At 36.9% G+C, this 26,513-nt stretch overlaps 2 pseudogenes; both read right to left on the minus strand.

Annotated features, from left to right (window-relative positions):
* Positions 1-26,513, minus strand: part of LOC114495331 — a 99,118-nt pseudogene that overhangs the window by 18,380 nt on the left and 54,225 nt on the right.
* On the minus strand, positions 14,517-15,883 carry LOC118500114 (annotated as a pseudogene).

The following is a 26,513-nucleotide window of genomic DNA, read 5'->3' on the forward strand; positions in this document are numbered from 1 at the left end:
AAGCTTTCACAGACAAAATGCTCAGCTTTCAGTTTTAGTTTGACAATTTGATACTTATTTTTATTTACATAAATAACTTAGAGGCCACATTTGTGAGCTCTGTTATTAAAAGGACCCACCCAGGCTGTTACTGTATTCTCACTGCACTTAGAGGCCTTGCTATTCTGGGTATTAAACAAAAGCACTATCTGAGTGTGTTACCTTGAATCACACTATGAAAACCGCTCAATGTTATAAAAGCTCGAGAATGTTCTTGTAGTCATGTTTTAGGTGACACTTCTTGATTACAAGATCCTCGATGAGATCTGTATCGAATGCTATTGTGCTATGTTGTATTTCCAAATTGATCTTAAGCTGACATTGTAGATTCAGTAACATACCTAACAGACATAGAACTAGCAGTCATGATGGATATCCCTAAGATCTAAAGCATGATGACATTTCTCAGGCACTGAATTAGACATTGTTAACTGAAGCCAGCTGAATCCATTTGATCTATGTAAAGATTCTCCTATATAGCATGTGAATGCTGATTTTCCCCTTGGAAAACTCCTTAGAAATTTCAAAAGATTGAGTGGCTCAAGAGTCCTCCCTCTAGCTAATGCCTTGTTTTATCTGGTCAGCCAACCTTTTATTAACACAACAGTGGTCACCAATAAATCTCAGGTTGTGATTATTCACCAGCACTTCATAGGCCTGGTTAATCCCTTCATATCATCAGATACTTTGAAGTTTTGTGAGGGCTCATCTTTAATTAGATGACAGATTTTACTCTGTGGATTTCTGAAATACACTCAGGGAAAGAATGGTTTCATATACTCTTAGAGCTATTCCTTACTCACTTTGTTTTGCAGGTGGCATTTAAACAATAGTATTCTGAACTCTAAAAGTCAAGGGCAGGAAAGCAATCCCACTTACCTCTATAGTTATAATTCAAAATCTGACTCATTTGAGCAACAGAAAAACATAGAGTAGTGGGTCCTGCTATCAGTCAGAGACAACAACAATACCACCAACAAAGTCAATCATACTGAAAGGGGCCCGAGTATAAATAAGGCAATTGACTAGTCTGTGAGCAAAGAGGATCTCCTGTAAAGCAAAAAAGCAAACTTCACTCAGTAGCACATCAATAAGTAAGGGAGGCATTAAGGGATATATGAAAGATTGGTTGAGTGTTAAGGTAGAATTTTTTGTTTCAATATGTGCAATTTTCTATCCAAAAAATTTTTTGGACCTTGACCCTGGATCTGGATTCTTTTCCCAGAGGCCAACTCAGCCTTTAGGTCTCAGCTTAAATATCATTTGTTTAAAGAAGCTTTCCCACTCTTTCCAAATTAGAATAGATCCTGTGTTATATGTGGCCATAATATTTTTTATTTTTTCATAACTCATTATATTTTAAATTAATTATTTATGCAATTGTCTGCTTAATTATTAGCCTCTCTGTTGAATTTAACATTTCAGGAGACAGAATAATGTTTATTTTGTTCTTTGACATATAGGAGATGACCAATATTTATTCATTGAATAATCAGTGTTCAAGGAAAGAATACCAAAATTGACATATCTAAGGACTTAGAATGTTAGACTCAGATTAGACTTTAAATTGCAACTGGTCCCACCTGTATTCCATTGTTGGAATAGTCTTTCATTGTGCTTACTTGATGATTATCTGGTTACTCTTTAAACAATTTTGATGAAGGGTCAGTAATTTCTGAGACATGATATTCCACTATTCACTAGTTGTTAGAAATTACTCTATCAAGTGCTTCCTATAACTTCTACTTTTTTTAATCAATTTCAGTCTCAGAGGCAATCCAGATTAAAATACATTCTTTTATACCAGAGTACTTATGATATTTTGCCATAATGTGTTCCAATACATATTCCTTCATCTAGACTTAAATCCTTGGTTCTTCTAAATATTCCTTATACAGTCTGGTTGATTCTTCTCATAGTCATTGTTCCTTCAGTCAGCCTGTGTACCAATTTGGCTAGATCTCACAACACTCCAAATATGGTATGACCCAGGAAAAGTACAGTGAAACCACCATCTTACTTGTTCTGGACTCTGTCATTTTATTAGCATAACTTAAGTTGTCATTGCTAGTTGTGTCTCTATAAAAAACTGAATTCTGTTGGGCTCAGGATCTGCTTAGTAAAGCTGTGATATCTCCTGGAAACCTAAGAGTTATCTTTCTTTGCCATATTTGTGTCAGTACCATATTTAAATGTCAATGCCTTGGGAAAGATTGCATGACATAAGATGTGGTAGTATCTTAAGGTTTATTCCATAACAGCTCTAAAAAATATGTAGTTCCCCCCACCCTTAGTTCCTTTTATGGTTATTATCATTTGCCTCAAAATGCCACCAAACAAAACCAGGTCTTTTTGTGATGCTTGATAATCACTCCACATGGTTGAATCCTAAAGAACCATGTTGGGCTGAAAAAGGCAGCATGGAGTTGTTATTCCAGTGGTGATATATTTCCTAGGCTTTTAAAAAGCAAGTTCAGGAAGGAAGAATGCATCAAGTCTCGGAGTCCTCTGTGTCTACAGTTCCTACAAGCGGGAGTGGCCTGGTGGTGTCTCTGACTTACAACTCTCCAAAAAGTATACATTGGACAAGCCTCCCGCTGCTCCCCACAAAGGCCTCAGGCTTGTGAGCACAGAGAAGGAATCCTACCACATTCATGGTTCACTTCCTGTTTCTTATTAGTTTACAAATTGTACTATGTGAATTACTCCACAGAAATGTATCACCTTTTCTCTGAGCTATAAAATGTCCATTGTTCCCACACTTGCCGCTACTCTGATGCTTTATTTTTTTTTATTGGAGTCTTGTGGCTTAATTCATTTTGTCTTTCCTTTCTTTTCTGTAAGGAAATAAACATGTAACACTTGCTTGTTTATTTGTTCACTGTATTTGTTACATGTTTGTTCATTTTTAATATCAAAGTAATGTATGTACACATGATTTTAAAAGTCAAATACATTTATAGGTAACAAACGAAAAAGTTGTCTTCTGCTCCATTTCTTTGTACTCCCAAGTCCTGACAACACAAGTAATCATTCTTATCTCTTTTTAATGATTTCTTCTGGTATTCACCTCTTATTTATAACTAAAACATTGTATAATTATATCTTCATTTTCCCATTTGTTTATATTATCTAATGCCTTCTATAATGCAAGAAGAGGATTTCAGTCTGTCATACAAATCTCCACTTCTCTCTCCCTCCCTCTTACTCTCTCATCTTCTTAATCCAGTTATATCATTATTTTTATCAAATTAATATTTCATATGTATGTTATGACTATAAATTTTATTAAGAGCTCAGACAGATAGTATATTGTAATTATGTCCACCTAATTGTAAACATTTTGAGGGGGAGTTAAAGTTAGTAATTGTATTTTTCCTTATTTGCATAGTTTTATAAGTAATTAACACTGGTTTAAATTTTCAAACAGAACTTTAAATGTACACTTACATATGGTTAAACTCATCAGGTAAGCTTTCAGTAACTACTACAACATTCTCTCCTCCCTAATTTGGCTTGCTGATAAACTATTTTCTTGAGACTTTTTCACCATTATCCTGAAATTATCTTCATCTTCCTTCTGTTTGGCCTCTATGTCTCAGATCCCATAATTTACTATTCCTTAGTGTAATTCCCTTTGTTATCAACACATTTGTCACTGGTTTCCTGAAGACCCAGGTTGCATGGGAGGTACATTTCTGAAACATTGTATATCTGAAAACATTTTTATTTCTACCTTCACATTTGATTGATAGTTTAGCTAAGTATACTATTCTAAGTTGGAAGTTATTTTTCCTTAGGATTTTATACATTTCTTTACTGTTGAAAAGATGAAAAGCTGTTGAACTATGTGGTAAAGTTCTCTGCTCTCCTCTCCTCCTCCCCCTTCCCCTCCTGCCCTCTCTCTCTCTTCCCCCTGCTCCCCCCTCTTATCTTTAAGAATTCAAGGCAGGTAGGATCAAGGGTGGAAAGTTGGGATGGCTGGGGTGGGGGGAGTGGTGAGAGGAAAATGGAGACAACTGTACTTGAACAACAATAAAAAATATGAAAAAAAGTATTTGTTTTCTTCATACCCATTGTTCTGAAATTTCATGATCCATTTCTCCAGAGTTGGTGTTATTTTCATGGATTTTTTTCTGAGCTTTTCATGAACTCTTTCAATATAAAACTTTGTCATTTGTAGTTTAAAAGAGTTTTTTCTTGTTCAAGGGATACCCATTTGTTAAAATATCCTGTTGTAAGGTCAAATGCAACACCTTATCTTACTGGCCTTACTTGTAGCTTTTAAAAAATTATGATTTTTCTTTTATGAGCTTTGTGTCTCCCTTTTCTATTTGTTCATTTTGGTCTTTGCCTTTTACATCAGGGACTTCCAGTGTCTGTTTTTTACTTGGCCAGAAATTTAATTCAAAAGGGATGTCCTAAAATTCTGTTTGAAGAAAAAAAAGCTGTGGATTGATGGCTGATGGTTCTTACTATGAGTGGTAAAGGGGCTACCATGCTGTTTTACTTGAGAAGTCCTAACAATACTTTATGTAAATGTTTTGTCTTGAGCCAGTTTTTTGAGCTCAGGATAGAGACTCTCCAGGCTACCCCTAAATGGTACTGCCATCAGCATTTTGAGAGCCAAATGAGAAAAGAGGGCCAGAGGCCTCCCACTGCACAACACAGAATTTCACTCAGTTTTCCTTTTTCCAATTCAGGGCCACACCCTGTGCTTAGTTTTTTTTGCTCTTCTGGAGCTAAGAGTCTCCCTACATTAACTTTGCCATAAATAGAAACTTCATTTCCTCTGCTGGAGTGGGACTTGGAGTTTAGCTTATGAAGGCTTAGTGATCTGAGAGTTTAGCTGTTCCTTAGATAGAACTTTTCAACAGTCATCCTTATTTCTGCTTCATCACCTGAGCCCAGTTTAAAAAGATCTGTATCCCAAACTCTTAAGACTTTGGGGGTTAATGCAGACAAATTGGTGGTCATGTATTTTTAGTTTCCCAAGATAAATTCTCCTTTCTCAAGTGTAGTTAACTAAATATCACTTATCTAGTTTTCTATTTTCCAAGCAGATATATAGATAGATAGACATCTGTCTCAGAGTTGAGACACACTGATAGTAAAAAATGAATTATAGTTTATCAAAATTCAAATTTAACTGGTTGTCCTATATTTATCCAGCAATCCAAGTATGGTGGAAAGCAGAATAAAGAAGTATTTTTTTCAATATTTAAAATATTTATTATTAACAATTTAGTGTTAATATAAAAATATAATAGCATTATATGGTAAGATGTAATTACCAAAAGTTAACTACAGAATTATTTATATAAGGTTTTTAAATTTGTTGTATAAGATTTTTAATTTGATTCATGTAAATAGTATAGTCTTATTACATTTAAAATATGATCTAAATTGGCAAAAATGTGATTTTCAGAAGAATGACTTCTAAGGGAAATACTCATTATGTAAAGCAAGGGTTATATCTGTGTATGACAAAAAATGTCAAAGAATTTTTTCTTTTTGTTATTTTTTATTGTTTTTACTATTATAGTTGTCTCAATTTTCCCCCTTCACCCCCATCTCCCCTCCCACTACCAGTCATTCCTCATGCCACTGTCCATGTCTGGGTCCTTCATGTATGTTCTTTGACTAATTCCTTCACCTTCTTTCAGACAGTCCCACATCCCCCTTCCCTCCTACAGCTGTCAGTCTGTTCCATGATTCTCTGCTTCTGCTTCTGTTTTGCTCATTAGTTTATTTTGTTCATTAGATTCCTCTCATAAGTATTAAGAATGCTGAAATTCTCACCTTAACAAAAAGCAGGATCAATAAATGGTGTCTAGATCTGATAGAACAAGAAACTGATGTTTTAAATGTAATATTTAGATTTTCAAGCATAGCTAATAAAGTGACCCAGAATACTTTTAGATGAAGAGGGAATAAGATGTGAGAAGTAGTATGAATAAAATCTTCAGCTATTATGGCAGAAAACCATTAGGTTTATGCTAATGTCTAAAGTTGAGGAGGAAGAAAAGCAGTCCACTGTGAAGGCAATCACCAGAAGACCTAAACGCAGGACCGACCACCTGTGGCAGCCACTAGGTGCTGGGAAGCCAGCTGCAAAGGCGTGTGCAGGAGAAGGTTATCAGTTTTCACTGTCAGACCCTTAGTTTTGCTTTTTAATACATATTTAATTTAAATTAAAAATTTTGAATTTGTTTTAAGAAATGCCTTAAGTGAATATTTATACATTTAATTTAGTGTTCATTCTTATAAATAGCAAAAGACATGTGCCCCTGATAAGCCTCTATAGCCTTGACTTATGGCCATTTTCACATATATCTTCAAGTTTGGGAAAGAAGAGTTTAAGTGTCAGGGACAGAAATCTATTAGAGAAATTATATTTTGTCTTTCCTAGTTAGAAGAGATGTATTTAATAGGGAGAATGTTGACTATGAAATCAAACTCCCAGCAGGTGATGATAATCTTACTTTCATGAAAGAGCAATCAAGGAAAACATACTCATGTGTACGCTTCTAATGCTTACCACAGTTACTGTCAGATACCTGAGCAAAGTTCCCTTTTTAAAAATGATTAAATAGGTAATTGTTTCATTAGTCTTAATCTTGGGGTTTACTTTAATCTAGGTTTCATGAATAAGCACACTAATTTATGTAATTAATTTTCTTCTAGCAGTAATTTCAATTAATAGGAATGATAAAGGCAACATACAGAAAGTGTAACATTTCTGTAATTACTAACTACAGTTATGAATATAAAAATATGTAATTTCTATAATGGGGAAGGATGAAAAATGATAGAAAGGTACAAATCTAATACATTTGCACAGCATTATCAAACACACTTGATATACAATGTGTAGTCAATGAATGCACTTCAAGTCCAACTGGTTGACCTCACACATAAAAAAAATGCTGTTGTAGCCTTTATGCTCAATACTGTGGGGCCTCTGATGAAGTTTTTCTGGTAATAAAATAAAATTACTTCAAACCTGCTCTGTACCATGGTCTCATAAATAATTTGTACTCCTAGAGACAAAAATGTACTGCTTACAGCCATCCAAATCTATGGACCATGGTAAGAAAGTCATGTCTACAAAATATTGAAACAATTTCCACAAAGTACACACAAAATCCAACCTAGTTACATATTGAGTACTCACTCTATTCAGTCGTATTTACAAAGGTACTCCTCAGTGAAAAGAAGGAAATGAAAGCAATGCTGCCTCCAACAAGAGCCAGGATTTGCATGAATTATTTACGTTTAAAGGGTTTTTTTTCTACTTAGAATTCATAATATATTGTACTTTACCTTATTGTATGACAGAAAGAGAAATTATGGCTCAATTTACTAAAATAATTATAATCATAATCACATCTGCTCTTGAAGACTGTCAAATATCTCCCGAGTGCACTGTGTGCATTTCCTTTCCTAGATTCCCTCTTTTATGAGTTAATTAAACAATTTCACAGCATTATTGTACAACTATTCTGTGTGGCATATTGTTTGTGCAGAACATTCCCCTTAGTAGCTCTATTCTTCAAACAGATGTTCATGTAAATTTTTTCACCGATTTTATTTGAAGAGCCATTTGCACAAGTATCCTACTATGTTGTCACCTTTCTTTGGATTTTGAAGCAGCTTATCCCTATCTTATGGAAAGCCTAATATTGTCAACAATTTTAAAGAAAGAAAAAAGTTCATCCACAAATGGCTCAGGGCTTCCATAAGGATATCAGCACAAATTACCCCTAAGTGATGGCAACTCAAAGTTACCTTGCATTAGAGTACAAAGTTAATAGCAATAACTTTTTCTCAGAGGCACAGAAAAATAAAAAGGCATGATGACATATTTCTCCATTCCACTCATTTTGTTTTTATGAATTTTTACCTACATTCTAAGCAGATTGGATTCGTTATAAATAAATTTAAATGACAATAGGCTAAAGAGAAAGGAATGGATGCAAAGTCCCTTTAAGTTTCTCTCTTGCAAGACAACTGAATCAGCCATTCCTCAAGACATGTTTTCCTGGGAAAGTGACAATGCATATTGTTCTGAACTGGCTGATACTGCCTAACGTTTTTTTTAAAAGGAGATGCCAAATACCATCTATTTTGAGGAGGAAGCATCCCTCCTTGCTTGACTCAAATCAAATTTTACAGGGTTTTATTCTCTGGTCAGGTGTGTTTTATGCAACTTTCTCAATAGATTCATCTCTTTTCATTGTCTCTGTGTTAGAGAGCTATTGTAGAGTCAGCTGCATTCACCAGTGCAAATGTTGCATCTCAAGAAAAGAAGGACTATTCCCTATTGTAGACAATCACTGCAGTGAATCACAATCACACTCTTTTACTTTCATTTAGATACATGATGGCCAGGAAGACATTTCACCCTTGCTTCTGAACTATGGATTAATGAATTATAAGCATCTTACCTACCACTTTGAAAGTATAATGTGAATTCACTTGGATGAAAATATACAATGTTGAGAAAAATGAGGAACTAGTATGTTTTCAGAGCTATTCTTCTATTTCTTTCCATTGCATTTCTTTCTTTTTTCTTTTAACCTGAATTTGGTTCTATTTGAATAAAGAAACCTGAGAAGTGGAGGCATTAATTACTAGGAATTTAAATTATGCTCATAAAGAGTGCTTTATTTTTAGGTTTAAAATGTGCAAAATGATAATTATTCGGAAGTTTTAGGATGATTGCACCATCATGTCTGAACCTCCTAAGCTAATAACGCAGCAGAGTTCGATGTTTCTTCACATAAGCATTCCAAGACCTCTTTGAACAGAACTATGCTCTAGGAACATTATTTTAGTATAAGCTGATATGAGATGCCATTTTGGGAAAGGAGCTCTGGGATGATTAAGATCCTGGGTGCACTGGGAGGGCATTTCTCACTGCCATGTGAATGGTGTGTACCTCCAGTGAGTAATGGTGGAAGGCGACATAAATGACAGATCGCCAGAAGCAGAGCTCTTCAGTCATTGTAAAAGGAATACACATAGGCACTGTTTAGAATGGCAGTAATTTGGAAACCACTTAAAATATTCATGTGTAGGTGTTTTTTTGAAATAGATTTTAATATATCTATGCAATAAAATGCTCTTTGGACATTAAAAATGATCATGTATTTTTATTTATTAGCACTAACAGATAATGATTACAATGTAAATTCTTAAGAGAAAAAAATAGGTAAAAATCAATATGCGTATTGTGCACTCATGTACTTCTTCATTTATATGAGCACCTGCTGACGAGACTAAGCAACTTGGTTCTTACTGCATTTATTTATTTATTTACTTACTTACTTACTTACTTATTTTCTCCCTTTCCTTACACTAAACATGGCTTGTCTGGTACTACAGTAGTCACAGTGGGAGTCTGCAGAAACACCCCATGAACACAAATGCTAAGCTTGCAGGTCCAGTGTAAGGCTATGTGATTACATTTATTTGTGTGTTTCATCTAAATTTCTTTGACATATAAACATCTATCCAAAAAGGTACACTGATCATAATTGATTACCTTTATGATTTTCAATATTGAATATATCTAAGTAACCACTTGCATAGAGGAAAAAAAAATCCAGCCTCACTCCTGTGTCCTCCCAGGCACTGCTACGTCCATCCAAGCTTAGCCACCATCTGCCTCGTCATATTTTGTTTGGTTTATTTTGCTTAATACTACCTTTGTAATATTTATGTTTTACATTTAATTATAGTAAATTTATTCTCATAGCTATATAGTCTATAACTTTAAATATAGTGTTGCTATGAACATAGTCATGATATTGATTAATTAATACCTGCATGTTAAAATGTTAACTTACTTTTAAATAACTAGAATAAGCCCCACTAAAAACAGGAGATATATATAATAGGGATTTATATACTGTGCATTAAGTACCATTGAGGTGGCTCCAACTCCTGGTGACTCTATGAATGAGTGATGTTCACACCCTCTTCTAAACAGCCCTGCTCAGCTCCTATAGACTCGTGCCTATGGCTTCTTTTACGACGTCAGTTCATCTCATATTTGTGCTCCTTCATTTCCTGCTGCCTTCTATGTACCCAGCATTACTGTCTTGTCCAAAGAACCTGCTTTCTCATGATTCATGATATACCTGAGGTAGGGCAGCTTCAGTTTTGTCATTTTTGCCTCCAGCGAGGTTTCAGGCTTAATGTTCTCTAGGACCCATTGTTCATCTTTCTCTCCAACCACATTTCACATGAATCGGTTTTTTTTTCTATCAGCCATCTTTACTGTCCAGCTTTCATATCCATATGTAACAATTGGGAATACAAGGGCATGAATGATTTTAGCCTTGGTCTCTAATAACAAATCTTTGCTCTTAGTGATTTTATATTATATAGTTATTACACTTATGTTTACATTATATACATATATATTATTGCTGTGTTGTATTACTTAATTTTTAAAGAATATTTGTATCTATGTTTGGTTCTTAATTTTCCTTTCTCATATTGCCCTGGTGAGAGTTTGGTGTGAAGGTAATGCTAGAGTCATAAAATGTGTTAAAAAGTGTTCCTCTTCTTCTTTACTCTGGAATGGTTTTTGCAAGCTCACTCTCACTATAAATATTATAAATATCAAACATTTATGAGGAACCCATTTGGTTGAGAAGTTTTCTTGTGGGAGGTTTTTATAATAATATACTTAATTTCCTCAAAAGGTATCTGATCATTTAGATTGTATCACTTTCGGTAAATGGCTTTCATGAAATTTTTCTATTTCATCTACGTGATAGATGCCTAAATGTTTCTCAGTATTGTCTTTTAAATGTTTTAGTATTTATATTAAAAATGACTTATTTTAATTTTTGACATTGTTTTTTTAATTTAAATTATTTTATTGTTGTTCAATTACAGTTGTCTGTATTTTCTCCCCAACCCCTCCAAACCTACCTCCCTCCCTTGCTTCCACCCTCCCCCTTGGTTTTGTCCCTGTGTCCTTTATAATAGTTGCTGAAAACCCTTCTCCTCTCTGTCCCCTCCCCCCTCCCCTCTGGCTATTGTTAGATTGTTCTTAATTTCAATGACTCTGGTTACATTTTGTTTGCTTTTTTCTTTTGTTGATTATGTTCCAGTTAAAGGTGAGATCATATAGTATTTGTCCCTCACCTCCTGGCTTATTTCACTTAGCATAATACTCTCCAGTTCCATCCATGCTGTTGCAAAGGGTATACTCAGCTTCTTTCTCTCTGCTGCATAGAATTCCATTATGTAAATGTACCATAGTTTTTTTTATCCACTCATTTGCTGATGGGCACTTAGGTTGCTTCCAGCGCTTGGCTATTGTAAATTGTGCTGCTATGAACATTGGGTGCATAGGTCCTTTTGGGTGGGTGTTTCAGGGCTCTTAGGGTATAATCCCAGCAGCAGAATTGCTGGGTCAAAAGGCAGTTCCATTTTTAGTTTTCTGAGGAAATTCCATACTGCTTTCCACAGTGACGGCACCAGTCTGCATTTCTACCAACAGTACTCTAGGGTTCCCTTTTCTCCGCATTCTCTCCAACACTTGTTTATTGATTTGTTTATGTTGGAAGTTCTGACCAGTGTGAGATGGTATCTCATTGTGGTTTTAATTTGTATCTCTCTGATGGCTAGTGATGCTGAGAATTTTTTCATGTGTCTCTGGGCCCTCTCTATGTTCCCCTTGGAGAAGTCTCTGTTCAAGTCTTTGCCCATTTTTTAATTGGGCTTTTTGTCTTCCTGGAGTGGAGTTGTGTGAGTTCTTTGTATATTTTGGAGATCAAGCCCTTTTCTGAGGTGTCATTGGCAAATATGTTTTCCCATATGGTTGGCTCTCTTTTCATTTTAATGCTGTTTTCTTTGGTCATGCAGAAGCTTTTATTTGATGAGGTCCCATTTGTTTATTCTTTCCTTTATGTTCCTTGCTTTAGGGGACATATCCGTGAAGATGTTGCTGCATGGAATGTCTGAGATTCTCCTGCCAATGTTTTCCTATAGGATTTCTATGGTGTCACTACTTATATTTAAGTCTTCTATCCACCTTGAATTTTTTTGTGTGCATGGTGTAAGTTGATGATGGAGTTTCATTTTTTGCATGTAGCTGTCCAGATCTTCCAACACCATTTGTTGAAGGGGCTGTTTTTGCTCAATTTTATGCTTCTTCCTCCTTTATCAAATATTAATTGACCATAGAGGCTTGGGTTTATTTCTGGGTTCTCTGTTCTGTTCCATTGGTCTATGTGCCTGTTTTTATGCCAGTATCAGGCTGTTTTGATTACAGTGGCCTTGTAGTATAGTTTGACATCATGTATTGTGATCCTTCCTGTTTTGTTCTTCTTTCTTAAAATTGCTGCAGCTATTTGGGTTCATCTATGGTTCCATATAAATTTCTGAAATGTTTGTTCTATGTGTGTGAAATGTCATTGGTACTTTAATAGGGATTGCATTGAATCTACAAATCGCTTTGGGTAGTATGGACATTTTGATGATATTAATTCTTCCAATCCATGATCATGGTACATGCTTCCATTTGTTTGTGTCTTCCTTAATTTCTTTTTTCAGTGTTGTATAGTTTTCTGAGTACAGATATTTTACCTCCTTGGTTAGGTTTATTCCTAGGTACTTTATTTTTCTTGTTGCTATATCAAATGGGATTTTTTTCCCTGATTTCTCTTTTTGATATTTCATTGTTGGTGTACAAAAATGCCTTCAATTTCTGAGTATTGACTTTGTATCTGGCTGTTTTGCCAAATTCATTTATTATGTTAAATAGTTTTTTGGTGGAGTAATTTTTGACATTGTTAATGTTTTGTTTTTTCTAGGTACGTTTTGTTCATTTCATTAGTATTTTTTTCTACTTGTAGGGTATATATCTTTTTCCTAGTTCTTTTCAAAATTGCTCTAAATTTTTTTTATTATTGTTCAATTACAGTTGTCCCAATTTCCCCAATTACTCTCCTCTGCCCTACCCACCTCCCACCTTCGACTTTCAATCCTGCCCTCCCCCATTGTCTTGTCCAGGGATCCTTTACACATGTTCTTTGACTTTACCCCCTTCTCTTCCCTATTATCCCCCTCCTTCTTCCCCTCTGCTCACTGTCAGTTTGGTCTTTATTTCTATGTCTCTGGTTCTATTTTGATCACATGTTTGTTTTGTTGATTAAGTTCCACTTATAGGTGAGATCATACGGTATTTGCCTTTCACCATCTGGCTTATTTCGCTTGGCATTATACTTTCCAGTTCTATCTGTGCTGTCATGAAGGGTAGGAGCTTCTTCTTTCTTTCTGCTGAGTACCATTCCATTGTGTAAGTGTACCATAGTTTTTTTACTCACTCAGTTACTGATGGGCACTTATGCTGTTTCTACCACTTGGCTATTATAAATAATGCTGCTATGAACATTGGGGTGCATGGGTTCTTTTGGATTGGTGTTTCAAAATTCTTAGGGTATAATTCCAGCAATGGAGTTGCTGGGTCAAAAGGCAGTTCCATTTTTAGTTTCTTGAGAAAATTCCATATTGTTTTCCACAGTGGCTGCACCAGTCTGCATTCCCACCAACAGTGCACTAGGGTTCCCTTTTCTCCACAGCCTTGCCAGCACTTGTTTGTTGATTTGTTAATGGTGGCCATTCTGACAGATGTGAGGTAGTATCTTATTGTGGTTTTCATTTGCATCCCTCTGATAGCTAGTGATGCTGAGCATCCCTTCTTATATCTCTGGGCCCTCTGTTTGTTCTCCTTGAAGAAGGGTCTATTCCAGTCCTTTGCCCATTTTTTAAATTGGATTGCTTTTCTTCCTGGTGTGGAGTGGTGGGAATTCTTTATATATTTTGGAGATCAAACCTTTCTCTGAGGTTTCACTGGTAAATATATTTTCTCATATAATTGGTTTCCTTTTCATTTTGCCAGTGTTTTCATTAGCATTTTTAGTAAATCAAATAGGGTTTGTTAACTTTCCCTGTTTTATATTTGTTTTCTACTTCATTGATTTTCTATCTTAATTTTAGAATGTGCTTCCATCTACTTTCTTTGGCGTGGCTTTACTCTTTTCCTGTGTTCTTGAGATGAAATCTTACATAACTCATTTTCAACCTTCCTTTAAATGAAAATATAAATACCCTTTTGTTTTTATGTGATTAGTGTTTATCTTAGATTTTAACTAGTAAATTTTTACTACAAAAATAACAATAAGTGCCATATAGCTGACAGGGTTTTTTTTTTTTTTTTTAGAGAGAAAGAGAGAGAAACATCCATTTGTTCCTTTTGGTGCTCTACTTATTCAAGCATTCATTGACTGCTTTCTTGTATGTTTCCTTACCAGGGATCAAACCAGCAACCTTGGTGAATTAGGACAATAATGCAAACCAACTGAGCTATCCAGCCAGGGCCGTATAGCTGACATTTCATTGAGCTAAACAACAAGCGTTTATTGAGCTGCTGCCACATATCAGTAGCTGAGGAAACATTATAGAATGAGACACATACCTTATTCTCATGGAACTTATGTATTATTGGGGGCCTATAGGTAGTAATCACATAAACCAACAAATATATGAGATGATGCCAGATATCCAAATGTTTATTGAGCACACATTATTTGCCAACCATTATTATTTTTTAGCTCACACAAAAACAATTTATTACATAAAACAATAATTTGAGGAGTCTTATTCATAGATGGTGATCACAGCAACACCCCCTTCCTGCATTTGCTGTTGGAAGAGATGGGGGTGACATTCTCAATCTGTCTCATCTTTATTCCCTAGGGGGCAAGGGTGCTGAGATATGACTCGGCCCCTTGTCCATGAGTCTTGATCCTATTTCTCACTGTGGCTCAGAGTTTGATGTGAACAACAGTAATACTCAGCTCTTTCCACCTCTGGGCACATCCTAGGCAGCCAACATGAGAGCGTATGGAGAGGGCTCATTACAATCAGCCTTTACCTTCACTCCACCAGTAACATGGCAGATGGTTTTCTTGCCAGAAACACCAGTGGCATGGACAAAAGTATCATTGAAAGATGCAAAATGTGACAGATACCAAATACATTTTCCCCTTGAGCGACCTGAGGTCTGAGGCTAATGATCTGTTCTTCCTTCTTTTCCTTCCCCTTGCAAGGTGCCATTTCTGACTGTCTTCTCCAGACTCTGCCACACAAAATAGAGAATGGAAAAGCTTATTTGCCCACCATTGTTAAATGATCGTGACTTTTGTTTTAAAATTAAGAAAAGCCAGTATGAATACTAGGATGACAAAAGAAAAGAAAATATACTTAATATCAACAACTAGCTAAAAGTAAGGCATTATTATTTTCATTTTACAAAAGAGACAGCTAGGACTCACAAAGATCAATTGAACCAGTTTATAACCAACAGGTGAATAGTGTCTCCCAATACTCTTTCCCAAGTGGGGTTTGCCACCCCAACATATGACCTTTTTGGAATATTGATTATATTAATCTGGTTATTTTTAAGAAAGAAGACTCAGGAAAATCCTTTGATCTTCGCTCTAATGCCTACAAGGTTTAGATAGAGGACCAGCTCCACAAAGGGAGCTATCATCACAGATAACTAAAGTTTAATATGAACTAGTATGTGATAAACAGAGCGGAACCTATTAAGGCCTATTTGATCAAAATCTTTCCTGTGTCCCATTGTTAAAGATGGCCCAATAGACATTTCCTTACCAAAAATGTGTTTTTCTATCTCCATGCAAACTGCCTTCCTCCTCTTTCAAGTGCCAAACCACAACTCTCCTTTCTCCTTAGCTCATGATGGCATATGTGAGGACTGTCTAGAAAGTATCCAGCCATGCACTATGAAAAATAGAGACATTTCTTAAAGAAGATACAAGAAACATTGCACATAGAACAATAACACCATAGTCCCCTTCAAAGTAGGCATTTTGGGATCTCACATGTTCTCCCAGGATCATTAGCAACTGCAGCACAACGTTTCTTCTGTTCTGGTAGCAGAAGCCATGGAACAATTTTGCCACGACATGTTTCATGCCAAGATCCTGCAACGAAATCTCAGGCACACTAGTTTTTGGAATCCCCAGATCAGCTTCTAGTTCTTGCACTGTTAGTCACTGATCTTTGTTGATTGCAGCCTGTACATTCAACATTCTCAGGTATTCTGCTTGTTGCTGGCCTCCCAGAACATGAATTGCTTTCAACAGAGTCTCAACCGTCTTTGAAGTGTTAGTGCCACAATTTTATTTGCACTATACCCATTGTATCATTCCTCAAAGCTTTCTGAATCATCCAAATAATTCCTGCAGAGGAATGTTCAAGCTTAACGTAAAATTTGGTGCAAATTTGTCATTCTGCTCACTCAGTCACTTTGAATGCAACGACCACACAGTACACATACTCACCCAATAGCATCTACCACTGACTAATATAGTGAAGTCATCATTGTTCACTCATACACATTCCAGTCCACTCTCCTTGGCTGCCAGTTTACATGACATAGTACAAACCTTTCTCATTATATTAACATGGCTGGACTTTTTCTGGACAGACTTCATGAGCCTTAATTGCTTGATTTGTCCTGGGCCCCATCGTCTTATGAAATGAACTCATGTATGTACATACATTATTAAATTTGGTTATTTTTGCTGTTAATCTGTCTCATGTAAATTTGATTATTAGACCAGACAAAAGAACTAAGAAGGAAAAAGGGAAATTTCCCCCCTCCCCTACATTACTCTATCAAGAATAATCTTTCAGAGGTCAAGGTACTCTATTAAGGGGTTTGTCCCTTCATCCTACTATATTCTATGACTCAAAGATAGTTATAAACTGCATATATCACCTGATATTTCCAATAAAATTTTATCAACTTGATTGGTCTTTGGTGGTAAGATCAACACTTGATATTTGATCTGCACAATCAAAATGGTAGAATGTAATAACAGAAGGGCATTCTGAGATTATTTTATTTAATATTTTTATCCATAGATTAGTAACAGGCGGGATGGGAAACAAGTGTGTAAATGATTAGTGTAAAGCTATAAGAGAAAACAAAGGAAACAGAAAGCACGTGCCTTACAGAGCCACCGCACCTTCACAGAGCATTCGCATTGTACCAATGAGCATTTCACTCAGCCTTGAAACTCAAAATGTTGTCAAACATCCCTCTTCCTTTTTTCTAAAAGGTTGCTTATTTTAAGTTCCTTTCATGCATTCCCTCAGAAAAGTCTCACAAATAAACAAAAGTACTCCATGCACACACCAGCTCCTAGCAGGAATCTCAACTGCTCTGTTGTTTGTTTCCCTTTGCTTTGCTGCTCCAGGCAGGCAGCACACAGGCCGCCCAGCTTTGCCTTCAGCAGAAGAGACTGAAGAAAGAAATCCCAGGACCCAAACTGTTCAGAAGATTTTCTGCAAATACTTCAAGGCCAGTGAATTTCAAAACCTGCGACTTTTACTTTAAAATGAAGAAGGGCCAGGATGAATACCAAATTGGATGCTGGAAGGCTGGGAGAGAGTGACAATGACTGAAGAGAGACACGTGTGTTTCTGCAGCCTCCTGAGACATTCTGAAACGGAGGAGAGGGAGATCTCAGCTGTGAAGTACATTTGTGAAAAACAGATTTGGGGCGTCTTTAGCACATACACATTCACCTCCACCAGGTTTCTATTCCAAAGGTGGACTAACCTCATGTGACACATAACACCAATGGCCAAAACCCAGCTTCTACTCTCGCCGTTTTAGACTGTATGGTGAATACTGTTCAAAAACCACCAACCTGACAGTAGAATTATGTCTAATTAACACTCTTCTATTATCTCAGCAAATAACAAACCTGCTGCGAGGAAAAATGTGTTCGCACTTCCTTATCATATCAGGGTCAAAAAACGTGTTCCTAATTAGCTAAAAATCAATTAATATGGCAGCAAAATTAATGTATTTATACTTCTAAAGGTATAGTCAGAGGAGGGTCTAATATATAAAGAAGCTGTTGTAGTTTCTGAAAGCAGTGAGCAGAGGTCAGGGCTGAGCAGAGTTTATGAGTGACACGAAGAATCTGATGGACATTTATTTGAGAAGCAGAGGACATCCTGGGATATTATAGGACTTGTGTGATTATAATTACAATTATTCATTAACACTTGGGGGGAGGGGACATGTAGTTAATCCATAGTGGCCATGTAGGTCTTGGGCACTTATTTGCAACCACTCACATAAACACAAATACTTACAAATGGAAGAGGTGCTTCAGACTGCTCATTAGTAGGTTTTTTATGAGTTAGTTATATTTTCTGTAAAGCTTTAATGACTAGTAACTATTTAGCAAACTTTTCCTTTAGGACTACACTCAGTTCCAACTTTGAGACAAAAAGTGGTACTTGCCAAATAACCCAGGATGGGGGTCCACAAAAGACCTTGTTGCCATTCCCTCTGCAACTATAGTGTTTTGCCACCAAGAATACTGAACAAGTTATGTGGCTTGAGAGAGCTATTGCTAACATCATAATTGTTAACAGAGAAATGCCCACATTGTGATCATAGCTAAATGTGATCTAAAATTACTATCATTTCACATACCATGATCTCCTTCTATTCCAGATCAAAGTGTTTGTGTGTGTGTATGTGTGTGTGTTTGTTTTAATGGGCATTTCAGCAGATTATACAACAAAAGTTAACAGCTCCTCTAATTAGAGCTGACTCTCACTGAAATCATCATCATCAGAAGTTCCATCTGAGTCCTCTGCATGAAGATGGACACAATGGGTGTGTGTGGTGTTTGTTTGCTTACAGAAGTGTCTGGAGGCCTCTGCTGGTGTTCAGGAAAATATCAACTGAGATAGAACAATGATCTTGAATGGATTCTAAGCAGATGAACCTCCTTTACATGTGATATATCTAAATCTTCATTTCCATAAATTTTGTTGGCACTTTTTCATCATTATAAACAATGGTTAGCTCGTTATTATCATTCCCCAATGTCACCTTTTGTAAGTGCGCTGTATGACCACAGAATGCCCTGTGTTGCCTTGTCTGGCAAATGGCATCTTATCCTGTGCATCCTAGCTGCACTAACTCATCTGCCGGGAGATTATTTTTTCACCCTCTGTCAGCTTGTATCATGTCTGAACTCCCTGTTCACCAGGGATTACGGCAGATTTTCTATCAAACCAGCTGTTTGCTTTTTTTTTCTTTTTCAGTAATGGCAAAACAGCTTTGTTATAAATTAATGTTGTCCACATCAGAAGGGCGTAGGGGGAATCAGTTTCTGTTTCATATCTCTTGTATTCCCAGTCTGGTAAAACCGAAAAACACTACAGCACAGTAAAGAGCTGCCAGCTGGAGAAATGGGTGGGAGACAGTAAAATCTGGAACAGACAGGCAGTGATTATAAAATTATTTCTAAAACATGCAGGAAGAAAGGAACTGATTACCATTAAGTGTGACCTTGCTGTGTGACATAATCCTTTAGTAATTTCCTCAAAAATACCCATAATAGGGGCATTTTCTTTTCACATTCAACAGCTTATAAAATTCATTTCAATATTTATAATAAATAACCTCAGTATTCTCCATTTAATACAAGAAGAGCACACAGAAAAGAAAAAATAGAATTAAGTAACACAACCAGCAATATTATTGGCAATGCAGGCATCTATATATTTCAAAATTGAACCCAATCACACTTTTGAGTATAAAAAAGGGAGATAATTACTGTGGGTTGCCACATATCTAAGGTCTGGTTTCCTAACAGTACACTCTGAGACTAGGATTCTTCCACAAGTGGTTTTTAAGGGAGTACTCTCAAGTAAGACCACGAGGAATGAAGGGAGCAAGATGAAAAAGCAGAGAGCTTGCTTGTTTGTTTTGTTGATTAGGTTCCACTTATAGGTGAGATTGTATGGTATTTGTCGTATTTGTCTTTCACTGCCTGGCCAAATGGGGGTAGGATCAAGGGGGTGGGAAGTGGGGATGACTGGGGTAGAAAGTGGAAGGAGAAAATGGAGACAACTGTATTTGAACAACAACAAAAAATAAAATTAAATTTAAAAAAAGCAGCTAAGGAAGGAATTGAGCTCTGGTATAACCAGTATCAGTCTGAGACAGTAGGATTGAAGCAAGCTGCTGTTTCCCTTCTGGAGTCAAGACAGCAGGTATTTGGAACCCCTTCCAGTCAAGAAATGACTCAGAGGCCTCTTCAGCCCCTCTGGATGAGGTGGCTCCAGTTCCCCGGAGGATTTCAAGTGTGAGTCATTATCAGTAGTAACTATAGCAGCCTTCAAAGGGCTCCCCCAGGTATGGAGAGAGACTTCCAGAGTCTATTACACTATGTGCTGCTTTGTGGCATACATTGAGAAACAGTGTTCAATCTCATAGCAAACAGAGTCTTATGACTGCCAGGTATATTTTAAAGCTGAAAGATGCTTTAGGCAATAAAGATATGCATAGTGATAAAAGATGAATTGCAATTTTCTTGACTATTCCACCAATCATATCTACAATTCCATTTTTCTATAAGATAATGGGTACAAATCAATCTTTCTAATGATTAAAAAAATAACAGTAGGGTTTTATTTTAATAATGAAAGTAAAATAAAATCTTATTTAATTATTAAAATACAAAATTCTTTCTATAGCTATACTTTTGGCAAGAGATGGATTTTTAAATTGTAGATGATATTTGAGGTAGCTCTTACTTTTTCTCAAAGATTTGAGAAAGACTATTCTAATTCCACTCTAACTTTACCACCTTTCCCTGTAAAAATCAGGATACTCATTTTTATGGTATTTTAAGGTTTATGAAATTTTAATTGGGTAGAAAAAAACCCCTGGGATTTCACTTACATCTGTGAAGTTTTTGATAAGCAGCTTCTGCTAACTCATAGAAGTAGCAAAATGATATTTGTTCATTTTATAGTCCCTTTCATATCTGCCATAGTTGAACACTTACCATTTTAGATAATTCTGTGAAAGACTTCCAAATAGCCCTCACAATATCTTACATGTTGTATGGAGCTGCCACTATTCACAGCATGCTCTCCATCTCTATGGAATATTCTTCTAAATTGTCACTAGGCTATACTGACTTTAGCTTAAAACAAGATCATGGTTTGTAAATTCAAGGACCTGTAAAATTTAGTATGTGTTCTGCTATCAATTAGCTGTGCAATCTTGGATATGTCACTCAATCTCCCCAAGCTGCAGCTTAATTTTCTATTAAAAAAAACACGATGGTATAGATAATATTACCATCTATAGTTATTGGGATGATTAAATAAAGTGCATATTCGATGAAGACAGCTCATATAGTACTTCATCTTCTCCTCAAATACCATGAACAGATAGAAAATACATTTTCTAAGGATCCAAAAATAACTTGAAAACAAAGAGTTTAATTGGTAAGCCCAAAGTTTTAAGCACTGTTTGAAACACAGAAAGCTACTGGGACTGTTATCTGGAAAATTCAGGCTGAGGGAACACTGTGGGTTCCCTCACTCAGAGTTAGTGGACGGAAGTAAAAGAGAAGGCCCTGAGGGAAAGTTTCTTCTCTCTGCCTTAGCATTGGCATACTTGTGAAGGGTCATGGAGTGCAAAGTTTCAATAGCAGCTTATGTGTGATGATGCTCTCACTCAAGGTATACTGTACTATACCATCACTTTACACAAGAGCATTTTAGATCCCCTTAAATATCTGACACACTTTAAGACATAGAACAGAGACAGGTAGAAAACAGTTGTTGAGAGAGGGGAAACTTTTCAAATAAGGTTATTTCAGAAAAGAGTAGCCTTGAATACATGAATGCTATTGAAAACTACCTGAAAATTTTAAAATACCCATTAATCTTTTTGTGAGCAAAAAATTAAACTTGATACATTTGTAAAATTAATGTTCTATTTTATCAGATAACCTTATACCTAGTTTTAATTTCTCTAATAAATATTGTTTCTAATGATCACCTGATTTCATATCAAATTTAAAGTATTACTGCATTGAAGGATCTAGAAAACTGTACCATGTGTAACTACTCCAAGGGAAAAAGCAAAATCTCCTTGTGGTACCAGACCCAGGGTCAAAAAATCAATATTTGCATTATTTTATTTTGCAAACCATATTTCTTCTAATAATAAGGACTTACTTCCTATTTTTCCATTCTCCTTGGAGAGATTAAACCTTTAATAATCATCTTATATTAAAAGCTTCACTTGTCTAAAGATGAAAATTAATTATCACCATTTGCATAATTGTTTCACAATAGTTTAGTAAAGTTAAACAAGTAGGAGGAGGGGAAGGTAGAAACAAGTTTAGGTGTATTCTGTGTTTCATTCTTCATGGTCACTGAAGTGTTTCACCAGGAAAGAAAAATATTTTTAAAAATTGAGGTGGAAATGGTAGTTTAAAAATTTTATACAAAAAAAAAATAGTTTCCATTTTTTCCATTTTTCCCATTATTTCCATTTTTACTAAAATGAACTATTTGAATATTCATTATTAAAGACTTGATCACAATTTAATGCTATAATATTTCATTACTTTCATTTTGGGGCCACCATAAATCAAAAGATTGTAATCCAAATGTATACTAATTTATTCTTGACCTTGAAGTTAATTACGAACCATCTGAGGCTTTAATTATTTTTGGCAAGGTGGGAACATATCAAAGAAGACCTGCTGAAATGAGAAATAGAAATAAGGTTCATGGGCACTGAGGTCTAGGAAAGTTAGCAAATGTATAACCAAGTAATATCTAAAGAAAACCCTGATACTAAAACCTGACAAATAAATAACAGAACATACAGACCAATGTTTCTAATAAAAATGCATGTAAAAATTCTAAACAAAATTTCAGCAAATCAAGTCCCACAAATCTAAAAATGATAATACATCATGACTAACTGGGGTTTTGCCAGAAATACAAAGTTAAACATACAAACATCAATCAAAATACTTTAGCAGATTAACAGAGAAAAAAACATAATTATCTCAACAGATGTAGAAAAGTATTTGACAAATTAAAATTTGACTAATTAAAAAAACTCCCCAAAAACTACAAATAGAAACCTCCTAAACATACTGCAGAGCATTTATGAAAAATCAACAGCTGACTTTTTATGAAGTGGTAAGGTTATTGTGAACAAAAAGGGGCTATGTGATAAACCTGACAGGCTCAGGGGGCTGGGGGTGGTGGTGGACATGGTGGCCTGACAAGCCAAGTGACCAAAAATAACCTCAGGACAATCTGATCACAAAGTCCCAACTGGGAAGCCAAGGCAGGTAGTCACATCCAGGCCTATCTATGGCTATTTTTTTAATCACACAATTTCTTAAATCATAGGATTTAAAAACGTATGATCTTCAAAAGATACTTCGGAGAGCAGGACCAATAAAATGGCATCGATCCAGTAGAAATAGCATAAAGTATACAAAGCAAGATGGTGTCCCTCATGTCAACCAAGATGGCTGCCAGTCAGCTCTGACACCTTGGTTCAAGAGGGAAACCACCCAAGTTACACTACACACATCTGTCAAGGAGGTACATCCAAAATACCTGCACACGTGATCAAACAGCCACCCATAGATAGGCTCCTGCAGAAAGTCCACACTCTTTATTAGGATGCCAAGACACTTACCAAGAGAGCCAGAAGCGTGGACTACACTGAGGCAGGCTCCAGACCACGCTGATACAGCCGAGCCCCACACACCGGAGTGCTGCTCCATACCACGCTGATCTCCCTTGGCATCAGTCACCAAAGGCTCTGCCCTGCTGGACTGAGGACTTCATCTGCCCTGCTGCCCTCTTGGCTCCAGAGATCCCTCCCTGCAAGATGCTGAAAACTCCCTTGCCCACCATGCTATCTCCTGAACCTGAAGACTGAGACTTTGGGACTCAAGTTTGTCATTCCCCATTGATTGCTGTGTGCGTGTGTTATAATTTTCTTAGATTATTAGAGTGTGAGTAGGATATTAACATGTGTTGATGTTCTACTTTGAGTGAACCTGCATTCAATAAAAGCTGAGTGAAGAGCATAGTCATTGTGTGTGACTCTTGTCTATTCCTTGGTGCTGGGCTGCTCAGCAGGCAGCTGGCCAAGCAGTTGCCCAGCTGACTTATAGGAAAGACCATGTACATACACTCATGACAGATACTATTGGTGACTTTCAATTCTGACCAAGATAAATTAGTCCCCTTCCTCCCAGATCATCCCTTCTACCACCCATAAAACACAAACAATAATCACAGCTAGGTCCTGAAAAGCTAAAAAGAAAGCAGATATTTCAGAACCCTGGAACTTGAGATAAGTTCCCTGTTTCCTTATTTCCTCATATGTATCCCAGATGGCACCCTACAGAAACCTCCAACAAGAACTGCTAACAGATACAAACTCCCTTTAAAAATCTCCAGAGAAGCCTATAACCCCTAGTCAAAATACCAGGAAAAATGTGGCCTAAAAGTACAGAATACATTTTTGGCAATATTCACCCTCTTCAAACACACTCCCACAATTTTAGTTATGTGGTAGGCAGTTAGACAAACATGAGCAGAGTAGGAACAATAGACCAGGTACTGAAGGTCACCAGAATGGAAAGCCCTGGGCAGCTAGCAACAAGAAAAACTGGGCTGAGACCTCACCCCCAGGATGATCTTTCCTCCTCTAGCACATTGCTGGCATATAGTTTAAGCATCCCTGAATTTTCATATCAATAGTCATGCAATGGACCCCCTTAGAGAAGGGACAAGGGACCAGAGACAAGCATCATTTGACTTGGACCAGGACAAGAGACAACAGGACTGGTCTTGATAGTCAGCCTAAAGAAAGAAGTGGTTAGCCCCTCCAAGCTGGATAAGGTGCCTTTGCCACAACCCAGAGCAGCTCTTCCAGCCACCTACCTGATTCTTTTCTTTCAAGTGTACTTTCCCTTTGTTTGCTGTATAAACAAACATTCTCTTTCTATTTGGGTTCCTTGGTTCTGAATTCGCTTCTTATCTGAAGTCTAACATCTGGTGCCATCTAACATTTGGTACCATTTGCTGTCAACAGTTGTGCCAAGAAGGAAGCTGCTCTCACCTCTCCCACCATTTTACCTCCCTCATCCCCTGTGCAGGGATATCACACAATGGTGCTCCAATCTCCACCCAGTGGTGGCAGCAGGGTCAAGAAGTAAGCAATTTGTCTACCACAACCCATCCCCATACCTGGCTAAAGCAGGCAAAATTCTGATTCCCCTGCAGAGTTAGTGTCAACATGACTGAATGGGCAGTTGATCTTATATATCCTGCCCAGGAAAAGCTGAGGGTACTTTGCCCTACTTGGGTGGTATCAGTGGGGTCCAGAAATAAACTGAGCCTCACTCCTACCTGCAGCACAGAGACTTAATGAGGGAATGAGAAGTGGGGCTTATCACCACTCTGCTTCACAAGCTCACCCCAGTGTCACTGGAGCCCAATGAGAATTGAAATCAATGGTGAAAGGAGGTGATGGGGAAAAGGTGGCATTATGTGCCAATTCACTTCCCTCTTCTCCTCCCCTAGTGGCAGCTGGGTCCTCTCAGAGGAAAAACTCAGTCTTAGCCAATGTCACACTTTCATTAGCCAGTGTCAGAGGGACCAGTAGAGGAACTGAACTTCTACCCCCACCCATCTGCCACAAAGCAGTGTGACTTGGTGCCCCGCATTTGCACAATAGGAAGCTGAAAATAGAGATATTTATTAAAGAAGATACAAGAAACAATGTATATAGAACAATAATGCTTCAGTGCCCTTCAAAGTAGGTACCTTGGGAACTCACGCAGTTCTCCCAGTCACCATCAGCTGTTCCATCCTATTTTCCTGAATCTCATCGATGGTGTGAAATCTCTTCCTTTTTAAAGGTGATTTTGGTTTTGGGAAAAGCCAGAAGTCACAGGGCACCAAATCTGGGCTGTAGGGGGGCTGTGTCACCTGGGTGATTTGAGTTTCACCAAAAAACACTGCATGAGATGTGATGCACAAATGGGTATGTTGTCCTGTTGAAGCTGCCGGTCACCAGTTGCCCATAGCTGTGGCCTCCTGAATCATCTGAATAATTTATGTGGAAGAATGTTCAAGCTTAACACAAAATTTGAGGCAGATTCATTGTTCTACTCACTCAGTCATTTTGGATGTGATGGCCACAAGTACACATGCTCTCTCAAAGGCATCTACACCCCACTGACTAGTACAGTGAAGGTGTCATTGTTCACTCATGCACATTCCAGTCCACTCTTAGCTGCCAGGTTACATGAGATAGCACAAACAGTTCTCATTATATTAGCAATGGCTGGACTTTATCCAGACAGACTTTGTATATATCCACCCAGCCCTTTGTTACACCTTAACAGTGGGAATACCTACTAAGAAAAAAAGGAGTAAATAGAATCTGTAATTTCATAAAGTAATTTACAAAATATCCAGGACACCCCAATGTCACTCATTCTACCAAGAATCAGAAAACTATCTCAACT

The sequence above is a fragment of the Phyllostomus discolor genome, chromosome 4 (assembly GCF_004126475.2).
Source record: "Phyllostomus discolor isolate MPI-MPIP mPhyDis1 chromosome 4, mPhyDis1.pri.v3, whole genome shotgun sequence".
Lineage (NCBI taxonomy): Eukaryota > Metazoa > Chordata > Mammalia > Chiroptera > Phyllostomidae > Phyllostomus > Phyllostomus discolor.